This window comes from Parasteatoda tepidariorum, chromosome 7 (genome assembly GCF_043381705.1).
Source record: "Parasteatoda tepidariorum isolate YZ-2023 chromosome 7, CAS_Ptep_4.0, whole genome shotgun sequence".
Lineage (NCBI taxonomy): Eukaryota > Metazoa > Arthropoda > Arachnida > Araneae > Theridiidae > Parasteatoda > Parasteatoda tepidariorum.
Window position 1 is genome coordinate 80,590,597 of NC_092210.1, and position 13,324 is coordinate 80,603,920.

Below are 13,324 nucleotides of genomic sequence, written 5' to 3' on the forward strand. Positions count from 1 at the left end.
TTTTTTTAGTGTCTAAAATTTGGTGTCTAACAGTGATTCCTTGTCTTCAGCGTGTAAATCTGAATTCGTTCATCAATAAATATGGTTCCTTTCATAAATATTCTAAATTTTTTTTTTCTCCACAGTTTAGATAATTCTGGAATTTGTGGACATACCTGAAAAACTACCTATAAAGTTATTGATAACAGTAAATCATCTCAGTAACATCTATTCATGTCATTTCCAAGCATTACACATTTCAATAGAATTTTTAGTACAATATCTTCATTTAATGATATGTTTCTAACAAATTCTTGTACTTGTCAGGGCTGATTGTGCTCCATTAAAAATCCGGATTTTTCGCTAACAGTGATCCAGAGATTGAAGGTTCAGACGTTTAAAAAAATCATTGATAGCAGAAGTTTCCGGAAATCAAATTTTCAAAGGTGGAACTTAAAAACACAGTTTATTTTATTTGTTTGAAAGGGAGAGCCAGATACTTTATATTCATGATTAATATTCATTTTTTTATCAGTAAATAGTTATTGTAATCATAAACTCAAGAAAGAAAGACATATTTCTAAATATTAATTACTTCTCCAGGTCATCATAGGTATGTGTAAATGGTATAGGAATGTGTAAAAATTTTAATATATTTTAAGTAAACCAAGAAATATTGAGAAAAGGAGAAAAAAACCTTGCTTAATTTTTTAATTTAAGCTGCTTTTTTTTTTTAACTCAAGAAAATTTCCGGAATTTTGACTTGGGCTCACAATCACCCCTAACTTGTAAAAACAACTTTTTAAATGTGAAAGTATCGAGAAAAAAAAAAGGTGATATTTTTTTATTGTGGTAATACAGTCAAACCCCGCTATAGTAAACCTTCAAGGGACCGAAATAACGGTTCACTATATCCGTTCCGCAAACAATTTTGACTAATTGTTCCAAACTCCTCCTTTTTATTATACATTATTTAAATAAATGACCAATAAAATGAAATTAAAAAAATGACTGAAAAATAATACGTAGTAGCAAATGATGTGTTAACTTGCTTTTATTTTTTATTACTCTTCGTCTTGTTTACAAAAAAAAAAAATAAGTTATATCTTTAGCTGATGCAGGGAAAAATTTGTCCATACATCTGCATGGTAAAGACCTTTGTTTAGGGATGGAAAAGTGTGATAAAAGAAGGAAACAAGAAAAAATACTTATCACAGCATTCCACTCTATAGATGGTTTTAAAAATCAGTATAAGTCTTTATTTTGAAGTAGACATTTCAAAATTATTTAAAAAAATGAAGGAAAAAAAATCAGTCTGAAACAGAAGAAAGTTCATAATATCCAACTTACTCACTTTTTTAGTTCACTATATCTATAAAAAATAACATTATACGTATATAGCAAGGCACGGGACCGAACATTTCGTTCACTATACCCGGGGTTCACTATAAGCCGTGTTCACTATAGCGGGGTTTAACTGTAGTATAAATTTAAGGAAATTTTAATCCAAAAGTTAAAATGCTTACTAAACTACCTCAAGGGGTTTACTATCGGGTAAACACGGGTGTCACAATCCCGAGGTACCCTAGTGACTTCTGCGTTTCAATATTTGCTGGATTGAATTGAATTTTTTAGTCAAGACATGAGCAAGTGTCTTCCATAATAACTTTGGAATGCATACAACTGGGTTCTAATAAATTTTTACCTTGCAAAATATTAGAATTAAAAGCATCTACGACATTGTCATATAACCAACCCTTTGCAAAAATCTATGAAGGTTCTACTTAAGCATCGACCTCTGCTTTAGACACAGAGGGGCCTAGACTTAATTTCGAAAAAAACACAGTGGTATTTCATTTTGGGTGTGAATAAACGTGTTAGTTTCCTGCAGACCTAGTCTTTATTATCAATGAAGACAGAATTTTCTTCTGAACAATCTAGCTTGAGCGAATATCTTAAAAGTCATTAAAATATTCAATGAGTTTTCTTTTAGTCTTCCTAGAGGCTTACTACAAATTGACACTTAATAAATACTTAATACAACTCGCTTAATACAAATTGTTTTGTCAAATGCTGATTTGGTAAAATATTTAATGTGGGATAAAACTGTGCACTCTTCCCATAAAGCAGTTATTTTTTTAAGCTATCATTACAGAGCTGCTATTGGCAACTAAATCGACTATTTTATAGCAATAGCAACTATGGAGACTATTTTAGTAGAAATATGAGTAAAAACTAATTTGCAGTGAGTTGCTTAAAATCTGCAACTTTTTAAAGCCAAGTAGCGATTAAAATGTAGAATATATTTGAGTTCTCCCTTCCTCCACTTATTTGCCGCGCTTTAGTTTTATCCAAACTTTATTCTTCCTCACCGTTTGATATCAAAAGCAATACAGCATGTTTAATTAATCCGACTATTGGAATTCACGCTCAGGGCCGGCTTATGCATGTCGCGGCCCTCCCCTACCGTCTTCTAACTTCCTAATATATTTTTTCACTAACACAACACTTTATTCATAATTACGCTGTTTTTTACTACATAGGTATATTATCACATTATTCAATAAAAATATTGAATCAAACGAAAAGAATATTAAGTAATTAATATATGCATTTAAAAAAAAATCACACAATAAGCTTAAATAACTCTTCTAACTTTTTTTGTTACAAAATCGTTCAAGACATCCTGAAAGTTAACCTTTTACAATACATCATTTTCAATTCCCATTATGGCCAATGAATTTAAACGGTTTTGAGACATAGTTGAACGAAGACAGTTTTTAATTAATTTCAATTTGGAAAAGTTTCGTTCACCAGTGGCGTTTGTAATCATTAGACTTCTATACATTTGCAAAGCTGTCATTACATTCGGGAAAGTTGATTGTGCCATGTTACCAATAATCAGTTTGTAAGACTCTTCGGCAGGCACAATTTTTTTCCCCGGTGTCTTCTAATTGTAAGATGAAGTATTTCTACTGCACCATTTCGTCTATAAACTCAGGCTCAATGTCTTCGAAATAATGTTCCTTAAACTTCGTCAGTTATGAAAAATAAACACTTAATAGATGAATACAATTGCAATATATTTTTTTTTAATGTCTAAACTAAGCAGCTGCAAATTAAAACAGAAAGGGGTGTAGAGTTTCAAATTCACCTGTTCTGTAGCAGGTAAAAATAAAACCCCATGTTTTTATGCGTATTGTGAAAGAATAACGGTCCACCTACTTAGGAAGTGTAAAAGACTAAAAATTATGAGGTTTCAGGTGACAGTAAAAATATAAACGAAACTAGCTTATAATTGCTCAAACACGAAAAATTCTTTTTGCATGTAATAGAGCATAATTTAATTAATATAAAATAGTCAAAATTGGAAAATCGATTTTTTGAGTGATTTTTACGATTTTCGGTGTCCACTGTAGCCCTAAAAGAAACTATGAATATTAACCTATATGCAATACATTTATATCTTAGTTTCATGGTTTTGAATGAATCTGTATAAATATCTATTGCTGTTGATATTGGATTACTTGAGGGTAATGAATTTTTAAGCAAGTTTTGTTGGCTTATAGAAGATTTTTCTATTTTGGAAGTATGATCGAGCTAGTTAGAAGATGTCCGGACAGGATTTTTTAGCAGCCTCTGCAATTATACCTGGTCTCCGAACAGTATGAAAAGCCCCGTGCACGTCAAGTGCTACAAAATTTACTTGCAAGCTTTTATTCTGAAAATCCTTAATCGTTTGAAACAGGCAATGTTGGGACGTGTCTTATGACTTTCCGGTTCTAAACTCATGTGGGTTAAGCAGGTTTCTACTTTTGGAGCAGTAATATATCCGCTGAGTCATAAGCTTATCCATATCGGGTCAGAGTTGTCTTTCCCTGGTTTGTTAAATAGTACTAGTTTTGCAGTTTTCCAATTTTTTGGAAAGTAATGGAAGATGGGGCATTTATTTAAAAGCGTCATGAGATCTGGGTGCACAAAATGTATTTCCCTAAGGTTCTCTCATTTTAATGCCGTCAATGACATTTTTAATTTCTTTGTTCGTAAAGGGCCAATCGTCCTGCCCACCTTTTGCCATCTCTGCTTCCTTTAGTTGTTCTGTGAACCATGTTCTCATTGGTTTTGTCGTCACCAGGGAACAACACCTTGAGAATGGTGTTGACACTGTCATTAGGCCGCGGGCCGAATGCTCAATATCGTTAATAAAAAGATACTTCGTTCCGATCATCCGGGGGCAATGTTAAAACTTAATTAAACAATCATATTACATCCATACAATATGAATTTACTAATTTCTAATCACATTTGTTGCACATTAGTATATATTTGTTAAAAAACTTCTGCACTCTTTTTTTTATAACAACCTTTCTTCCGCGCATTCTACGTACTGCGGCGAGCTGAAGTCTTATCCAATCAAATTACACAAAACTTTATTTACGTAGGGCCGTGTCTGACGGATTTTTCTTTCTTTAATCTAATTTAGAGGTTTTTATTTTTTTTAAGGGATGGGAAATAATTGTTTGAAATAATAAAAATATTGTATTTACTTTGTCTGTTAAGTGTTATTTTGCCAGTAATGTTGTAAAATAAGAAGTATAATATAATTAAACGTCAGATTAAAGTCCTCATTGCCCTGTGTTGTAAGAGAACACCAAATATGCTCTTATATTTTCTCTTATTTAAATATTATAGAATTTTTAATTTAAAATTCTGTGACTTAGTACAGAAATTTTTTTTTTCTTTTTTTTGTAAAATGAAACTTTATTTAGATTATAGTTTTTCGTAACTACAGATAAAATACATAAAAAAAAATTTAGGAAAGAGATTTTTTTTTTCTATCATTTGGTTCTTAACTTATTAGAAAATATTTTTAAGCAAATTTATAATCTTAGTACCCAGGTTAAAATTCTTGCTGGAATTTGTTTGCTAGACAATGCTATGTACCAGCTGAAATACCAGCATATACTACCATAAATCTTTGCTGGTTCCAGCATAATTACTAGCATTCCATACCATGAATTGGCACACTTTATTGCTGGTTCAGCATACAGAAACCAACTTGTGTTGCTTGAATATCTTGCTTGTTTTTTATGCTTTACTAGCAATAATTCCCTAGCAACAGATGCTTTTTTTTATTGCTATTCCGAGCATAATTCTCTACCAACAGTTGCTTGGAATCTTTGCTATTCTAGCATAAAAATCCGACCATCAGTTGCTGGGAATCCCTGCTATTCTAGCATTATTTTCCTACCATCAGTTGCTTGAAATTCCTGCTATTCTAGCATTACTTTCCTACCACCAGTTGCTTGAAATCTCTGCTATTCTAGCATTACTTTCCTACCAACAGTTGCCTGGAATCTCAGCTATTCTAGCATTATTTTCCTACCAACAGTTGCTTGATAACTTTGCTATTCCAGCACTATTTTTCTACGATCAGTTGCTTCAAATTTTTACTATTTATATAACTATTATTAATTTCTTATAATCTTTGCTATTCTAGCATTAATTTTCAAATTGTTGTTTTAAAGTTTGCTATGTTTAAGGCTTTCCTACTAGCAATTATTTTTACTCTTTCTCTACTATGAAGCCCACCTCTCAGGCTTGCTTTTTAACAGTAGGATTATTATGTGTGTATCTAGGATCCCTTTTTTTTTTTTTTTAACAAATATTAAATATGGTGCAAATATACCTTTTTTGATATTAAATAACAAAACCACAGCTGTATGTCTAACCACAACTCATTTAAATTTTGTGTAAAATATATAATTACCAGTAATCATTTGATTGATATTCATATAAGAGAAGACAAATAAGAAAACTTAAAAAAGATTTATTTTGTTTAAGAATCATTAACTTTAGCAATATTAAAACATATATCCTGGATTTTATCAGATATATATATGTTTCTTTTCTTCATAGCCTCCTCCATTTCTGTGGCAGTGACTCCTCTTTTCATTAGATATTCTCTTATCTGACCTGAAATAAAAATAAATACAAGTTTTTAAAAATAGCACTTGGAAAAGTCTTCAAAAAAAATCTGTTTGTTAAAGAGCAAAAATATTCCAGCTGTGGATGAATTGATGTCTATTTCTGAATAGTTAAAAGCCGAACTTTGATAATTTGGGATCATAGAGAGAGCAAAATGTAAAATATTATTTGCACATCCATTTTTTTTTTTTTTTTTTTNTTTTTTTTTTTTTTTTTTTTTTTTTTTTTTTTTTTTTGCGTGATAAAATAAAATTTATATAATTGTGATGTCATGAAATCAAAGCTGGTCAATCAGAAGTAAGTTATATTACCAAGTATATAGTCATATTTATAGGTTCTTATTACCTGAGATCAGTGCCAGTTTTTTCTGGTGTTAATGGAGGCTTTGGCTCTTGCTGAGGCTGGCTTCCTTATCTTCCACCTGATGGAGCCACTTTCTTAGGCCCATTTCTATTTTTGCAGGGTTTTCCTGTAACGGACCTGGTGGCTAATGTTGCTGTCCCCCACATAGCCACAGCAAGACTCTTAGTAAATTTTCTGATATGATCCAGATTAAAGAATAAGATCCTAAAAGATAAATAAATTTAAGCTTAAGAAATAATGTATTCTAGCAACAAAAGAAAACTTGACAATCTCAATTTTTCAAAATGCTGAATATTTACTTTAAGAAAAATTACTAAAATGAAGATTATTTTATGCTTCAAAAATTTTCTACATAACACATTAAGAACTAAAATAGTCCAAGAAATAGAGCTAATTTTTATTTAACCTTCAAATTTCATTAGTTTAATTTTCAGCAACTTGCGCATAATTCTACTAATTTGGTACTGGAATCAAGAAAAATGTAGACCTAAAAAAATCTTAGATTTATAACTTAAATAAGATTCAATTTTGACTCTTAACCATTGTTATATAATAGTTAGGGTTGCAAGTTTGTCGCGGGAAAAAAAGACGTAAATTCGCGGGTGATTCGCGCAAAAGTTCTAAAAATTCGCGAAATTTTCGCGGATAACATATGCACTGATATTTACACCGAAAATCAATTTAAAAATAATAAATATCTTAAAAAAGTTTAAAAATTTTATTTTTAAGCAATATTAATGCCGTTACTTAAATGTACAGAATTTTGATACAAAATATTATACATGGTTAGGTTATTCTCGCTAATGTTTCTCCTTTCATCACTCAATACATTTTTGTATTTTGAAAAAAATCGTTCGTTATCCACGTTATTAGTTGGTACTGACAAACATCGAATTGCCACTTTAGACAGTTTTGGATAGCGTTCCATCTTCTATTTCCAAAACTGAATTAATTGTCTACTTTCAACGTGTAGTTCATTAACTGTCGCTTTGTAAGCATTAAATTCGTTCTTCAACTCTTCTTCATCCTCAAACATGGGGATAGAGTTAAAAATAAAAGAACTATCATCTTCTTGGAAAACATCTAAGTATTTGAATTGACTAGGATCAAAAGCTCTGCATGCTTTAAAAAAGCTTGATGCTGGTTGAAAAAATCTGTGTGTTGTAATATTGTCTTCAAAAAAGTGCCTGAATTTTTTCCTGGCATGATTTTGAAGCTTTTTTAGATTGCAAGTGCTGACAGGTTATAGATTTGCTTTTTAAATCTTCAGCAAGATCAGACATTTCATTAAAAATAACATGCGAACTTATTCTTTGTTTTTCATATAAATTTAATAGATTCAAAATTAAGGATGCATATTTTTCAACCTCTCTTAAATCTTCACTCAATTCTGCGTTACAACACTCTTCGGAAATCGTGCTGATCAAAGAACTACTTCTATTTTGTTGCTCTTTATCGAAGAAATCTGCATATTAAGCTAAGTAATTTACGTGAAACAAAGCTGCCTTAAACCAGCTATTCCATCTGGTTTGTACGGGAAACGGTGGTAGAGCGGCTTTTTTGCCCTTTTCAACTAAAAAGGCTCGAAATCGATCCTTACGTGAAGGACATGCTGTGAATGCACACTTTAAATGCACAATAAAAGAATTCACGTTTTCAAATTGATTTTGCCATATTTCTCCTAGGAGATTTAAAAGATGTGCATTGCAAGTCACATGAACAGCATTCAAGAAAACTGCTTTCAAACTTTTTTCCCATGCTTTGTTCATGTAAGACGCATTGTCAGTGACGAAAGATGAAATGGTATTAAATCAAAGCTTGTACTTTTGACAACACTGGATAACTGCTTCGCTAACAGTTTTAAAATTTACACTTTCCAGTGGTATGCTTTCTAAGAAAAAAGCAGATAAAGAAATGTCAGAACTATCATCTTGTATGTCCACAGATGGAACTGCTAGCACGTTTAATACATATCTGTCTTCAGAGTCTGTAGTTTCATCCGTCACAATACTTACACCAGCTGCAGAGGCTAAAATATCGGCAACTTGATTTTTATGAAATTCGTGAATCTTAGGCAGGTAGTGGTTTCGTAAGTGGCTAGAGCTTGGAATGACACCAATATCTTTAAGGGAATTTTCCAGGTAACCCTTCAGTGCAGGATTATCTAGCTTGTTCAGGGGAATGTTTGCCGCTGCAAATACACCTACCAACTTTGAAAGTTGAACACCACGGTGTTGCTCTTGAAGGGTTTTTTTTCCAAACAACTTTTCAATACCTGTTTGAGTTACACTGGGTTCACTGGTTTTCTTTTTTAGATGTAGTTTACTTTTTAAATGTTTTTCACAGCTATCTTTCCTCGAAAAATCTACTGGAACATTGCAATTGGCACAAAACAAAAGATTCTTTCTTACTTCAAAAGTTCCTTTTTTTATATTGCTAACAACGCTCGAGAGCAGTTATCTTGCTCGTATGGCTCATTTTACCATCTAAGAAGAACTGAAAACTTTCCTTAACCTCGCTTGAAAATGAAATGAGATATTTTGAGTAGACTTTGCATTATTTTTGTAGGAATGAAAGTTACAATACACTTTCCTGTTATCCATCAAAAGATTAAAAGAGCCGCTCTTGAGTATGCTATTGTTAACAAGCATTTCCACATGCCTTTCGGTACCTATTGAAATAATCAGTGTATATATATGTACCTTCTCACTACAAGGAATTTCCTGTGAAAAAGTCAATTTTTCTTCTTCTTTTGTTTTCCTTTATCTTTTATATTCTAGTTGACTGTTAGGTAAGGGAGGCATTGGTGTCAATCAGTCAACAAAAAGATAAGGAGACCACCCTTTTTGTGACCACCAGTCTTCAATCAACTTTTCAGTCCTACTAATTCCAGCAATGAAATTCAATCCCCCAAATAATTTGTTAACTACAAATGTCTAGTGGCTGCCCCCCTCCCCTTTACATGGTGAGTGCCATAAGATGGGGGCTCATACAGTGAGAGGACTGTCCCTCTGGTCAATGGAGGGGAGATAAGAATTGATAGATTTATGAAGAATTAGAATGTAGAAAATCTTTATCTTTCAGTTTGTTCATGGTATTCAATTTCAATACAAAATACTTGTATAGAGCCTAACCCAATTCTAATGTCATTTTGCTAGATACTTTTGTGAATGCTTTGAAAAAATATAATCAATTTTTAAACTTCAAAAAAATAATAACTACAAAATATATTTTTATTGATAAGATAAAACAGAAAAAAATAACTTCAAATTGTGAATAATTTTCATTTAAATCGCGCGAATTGAATAACTTTCGCTCAAATCGCGCAATTTTCAAAAATTCGCGAAAATTCGCGCTGCGACAAACTTGCAACCCTAATAATAGTCTGATAATAGCATATACTTATACATGCTCTTTGCCATTACTAATTTTTTATCTAACAGTTTCATATCATTCATTTAAGATATTGTAGCGAACCTGATTCTGCAATATAATAGAAAAAATATAATCTACCACTACATTAATTCAATGCAAGACAAAATGACTAAAGTCAAGAATGAGGATCTTTTTGTTAGGCTTCAGCCAATTTGCTCTCATTAACACATACAACCTACATTGGAGACTCAAAAAGTAACTCATTTTAACAGGGGTATGCCTATTTCAACAAGAAAACAGGCTTAGACAAATAAAGATATATAATATTACAAAGTGATTTAGAGGATATCTACTTCTAACTGCAAATATTAATTTTTACAGTTAACTCGATTAAATGATAACAAGAAATACTAAAAAATTTAAAAGAGCATAACTTCTTGCTTTTTATTTTCTTCATGCATTTGCAAAGCAGCAGCCTCATCTTCTGTTGAAGAAAATTCCTCTTCACAGCGGGTAACTGGATTTGCGGGTCTTTTTAATCAGAGGCTCTTAATAAGTGAATCTAAGGAATCTAAATAAAAAAAAAAGGAAGGAAGGAGCAGATTATGATTATTGCATAAACTTTGATATTGAGGGGGAGGAACCCTCTCATATTAAGTTGAAGACAACTATGACAAAAATCAACTAAACATTTATTAACAACTGAAACATAACAAGCTAAAACAGAAACATAAAATTAAGTATGAGTGTGTGATAGAGACTGAGTAAAGTTCGAAGCTTCTTAAATACAAGGTTGCCGATCGTGTGTTTGTCACCCCATTGATTCCTTTGGCGACTACGCACCATGCCTGGCGCCACAATATTATCTCTTGTCTATTATGAACCTTTTATAGAATGCATATTTACCTTCAATGCGTAATATGTGTGCAGGGTAATAACCCTCACCTTGGAGAGAGCTGCCATACATCTTTAGGTGGAGGTTCTTGAAGATTACGCAATTTTAACATGCATTTCTCGTCACTTTCACTTTGAATGGAATGCACCTGTCGGCTCCAAAATACTTTGTAAATATTACCGACAAGGTACTCATTCAAATTAAATCTTTTAATAAAGCCCACGGGGACTTTACAAAACTGCTTGTCATTTATATAGTAAACAAATGCAAACATACTTGGAAATTTTTTAAAATTTATTCTAATAAATTTAGGATATATGGATATTTGTATTGACAATCAACCCTCTGTGCAATCAACCACACACGCACTTGTACACGATTGCAGTTACGGAATCGATTGCAGTTGATAATGTTGTGTTGGTATCCCGGCCTCAAAAACAAAAAAATCCCTCCGAGCCAACGCGCGACGTAGATTTTGAGGTCTGGAAAGCCTGGTTGATAGAGCGCTGGACTCACGTTTGGAAGGGCGGGAGTTCAAATATCACTGCCCGAAGAATCCCCGTGTAGTAAATGGTAACAGGTGCACGTTAAGCAAGTCTGGTTTCAAACTCCTCCATGTGAAACGATACGTCTAAGGGTACTGGATTGTAGTTTGATCGTTCTCTGGTTCAGGTCAAAATTACGATCTGTGGATAAAGGTGTGCGAAAAAGGCATTCCTGTAAAGCGGAATGTGATATATGTAGGCTGTCTCCCAGACCGTCACCAATAACCCCTGGATCATTAGTTGGAGTCCGTCAGGCTAACCGTTGGGGATTTTGTGGTTTTCCTCTCCCTGTAACGCAAATTCGGGTTAGCTCCATCAAAAAGTCCTCCACGAAGGCAAATTTTCTCCCAGTCCTTGATCCAGGAGATTTCTTGTCTACTGGATTGGTCTGTTTTTTGTTTGGTCCATTCAGGCTGTGTTAAAAAACAGGGAGTTAAAAAGAGAAATTACAACAAAGAAAAATACATTTTACAGATTTATTTATTTTTTGATGAGTGCTATTATAAAAGCCATACGGCTGAAATAGTGTGAATATGGGTACCGATACAGAAATTACAGTTTATTAAGTGCAATTTTAGTTTCGTCGATTCCGTTCAGGTATTTTTCATGATAAAGATGCACCTCGCAGAACCGGGCCGTCATCAAAAATCTCGATAAAAATACAGATATAATCAATTCTATGATTACCAACTATTAATATGATCACCAACTTCGTTCGAAGTTGGTTAACATACAACTATTAATAATTATAGCTTCACCCAAGAGCTAAGGATTGACCATAAAACAGTTTTAAACCATTTGCATAAAGCTTGTATCAAAAAGAAGTTCGATGTTTGCGTGCCTCAACAATTTTATTTACGAAGCCTGAGAGATTTGTATATGTAAATGAAAGTACCTACCTACCGACCAAAATATGTTAAATAATGTCTTGAAGTTCACGCAAAAATAATGTATTTCTTTTCCCCCAACTTAATAAATAAACAGCAACAACATTTAAATCTAATAAAATTTCTATTTCATAAAAGTGCTGTTTACTTGGTTATTTAAAATATATGGCAACAGTCCCACTAAAATTTTTACCGTCCATTTACACTTTCGGATTCATATAATTCCTATCCTTTTTCATCCGCTAGATCCATTAAATTTTTATCTTGGCTTTAGGCTCTTGGCTGGAGGCCTATATATATACGGCAATCCAAGTTCAGTCCTGCAAAACAAAATTATTCTTTTAGCACACTTTTACCGAGTCAAAACTCATCCTGGTTAATAATGAAATGAAGAAAATTTAAGAATTCAAAATCTTGCTTAGGCTCAAGGTGGCAAACATACCAATACAGTTTCAAAGAGCTTTGACGAGTAAAATGAATATATAAATGAACAAGAGTAATCAAAAAGCAAAGCTTGAAGTGTGCATTTTGTATTTTAATATTCATTTTAGTCATATTTTCCTGTGTAAAAGTTATGTAAAAGAAAACATTCCATTCATTCCATTTTGAGGTCCATTTCAATACTTAGCATTGCAGTGATTTAAAAATACACAAGTCCCACTGTAGACTAATGGTAAGGCACGGTTTTCAGCAGATTTTAGAAGCTAGCATCTCTGGTGAGCAGGTGGGTGACCTCTTTGATCAATCAGTCTGTCAAGTGACCTAGTGTATGGTATCGGTATCCTGTTAAACTATTTTGCCGTAAAGTAACTTTACGCGCTGGTTGTCGGGTTTAAAAGAGGGGAAGCCATTCCTTCTGCTGATTAAAATTTTGCTTTTTTTAGTGTTAAAAACATGTATACTGAAATATATTTTGAAAGAATATTTTAATAAAAAAATTATTATAAATGTATTTTATGTTTACATTTCGATGTAATAGTGAAAAAAAAACTGGATTGTTATCGAATAAGTGACTCATTATCTATCGATTTCATTCAATAAGATAATGTATTAAAAGCTGTAGTTGTAATTCATTTAAGTCACGCTAGAGCTCCACAATGGGCTATTGGTGACGGTTTTGGAAGCAACTCCCAATTGTGGTTGACGGTTGCCATCACAATTTGGTATAGAAAGGATGGCACTCCCGCTTCGACGACCCGGCGAGAGAAGTAGAACCGGCTGTGCACTAGTTTGTTCTCAGTGTAAATATGCCAACAAGATTATAAGCCAATAATAATCTTAATTATACTCTA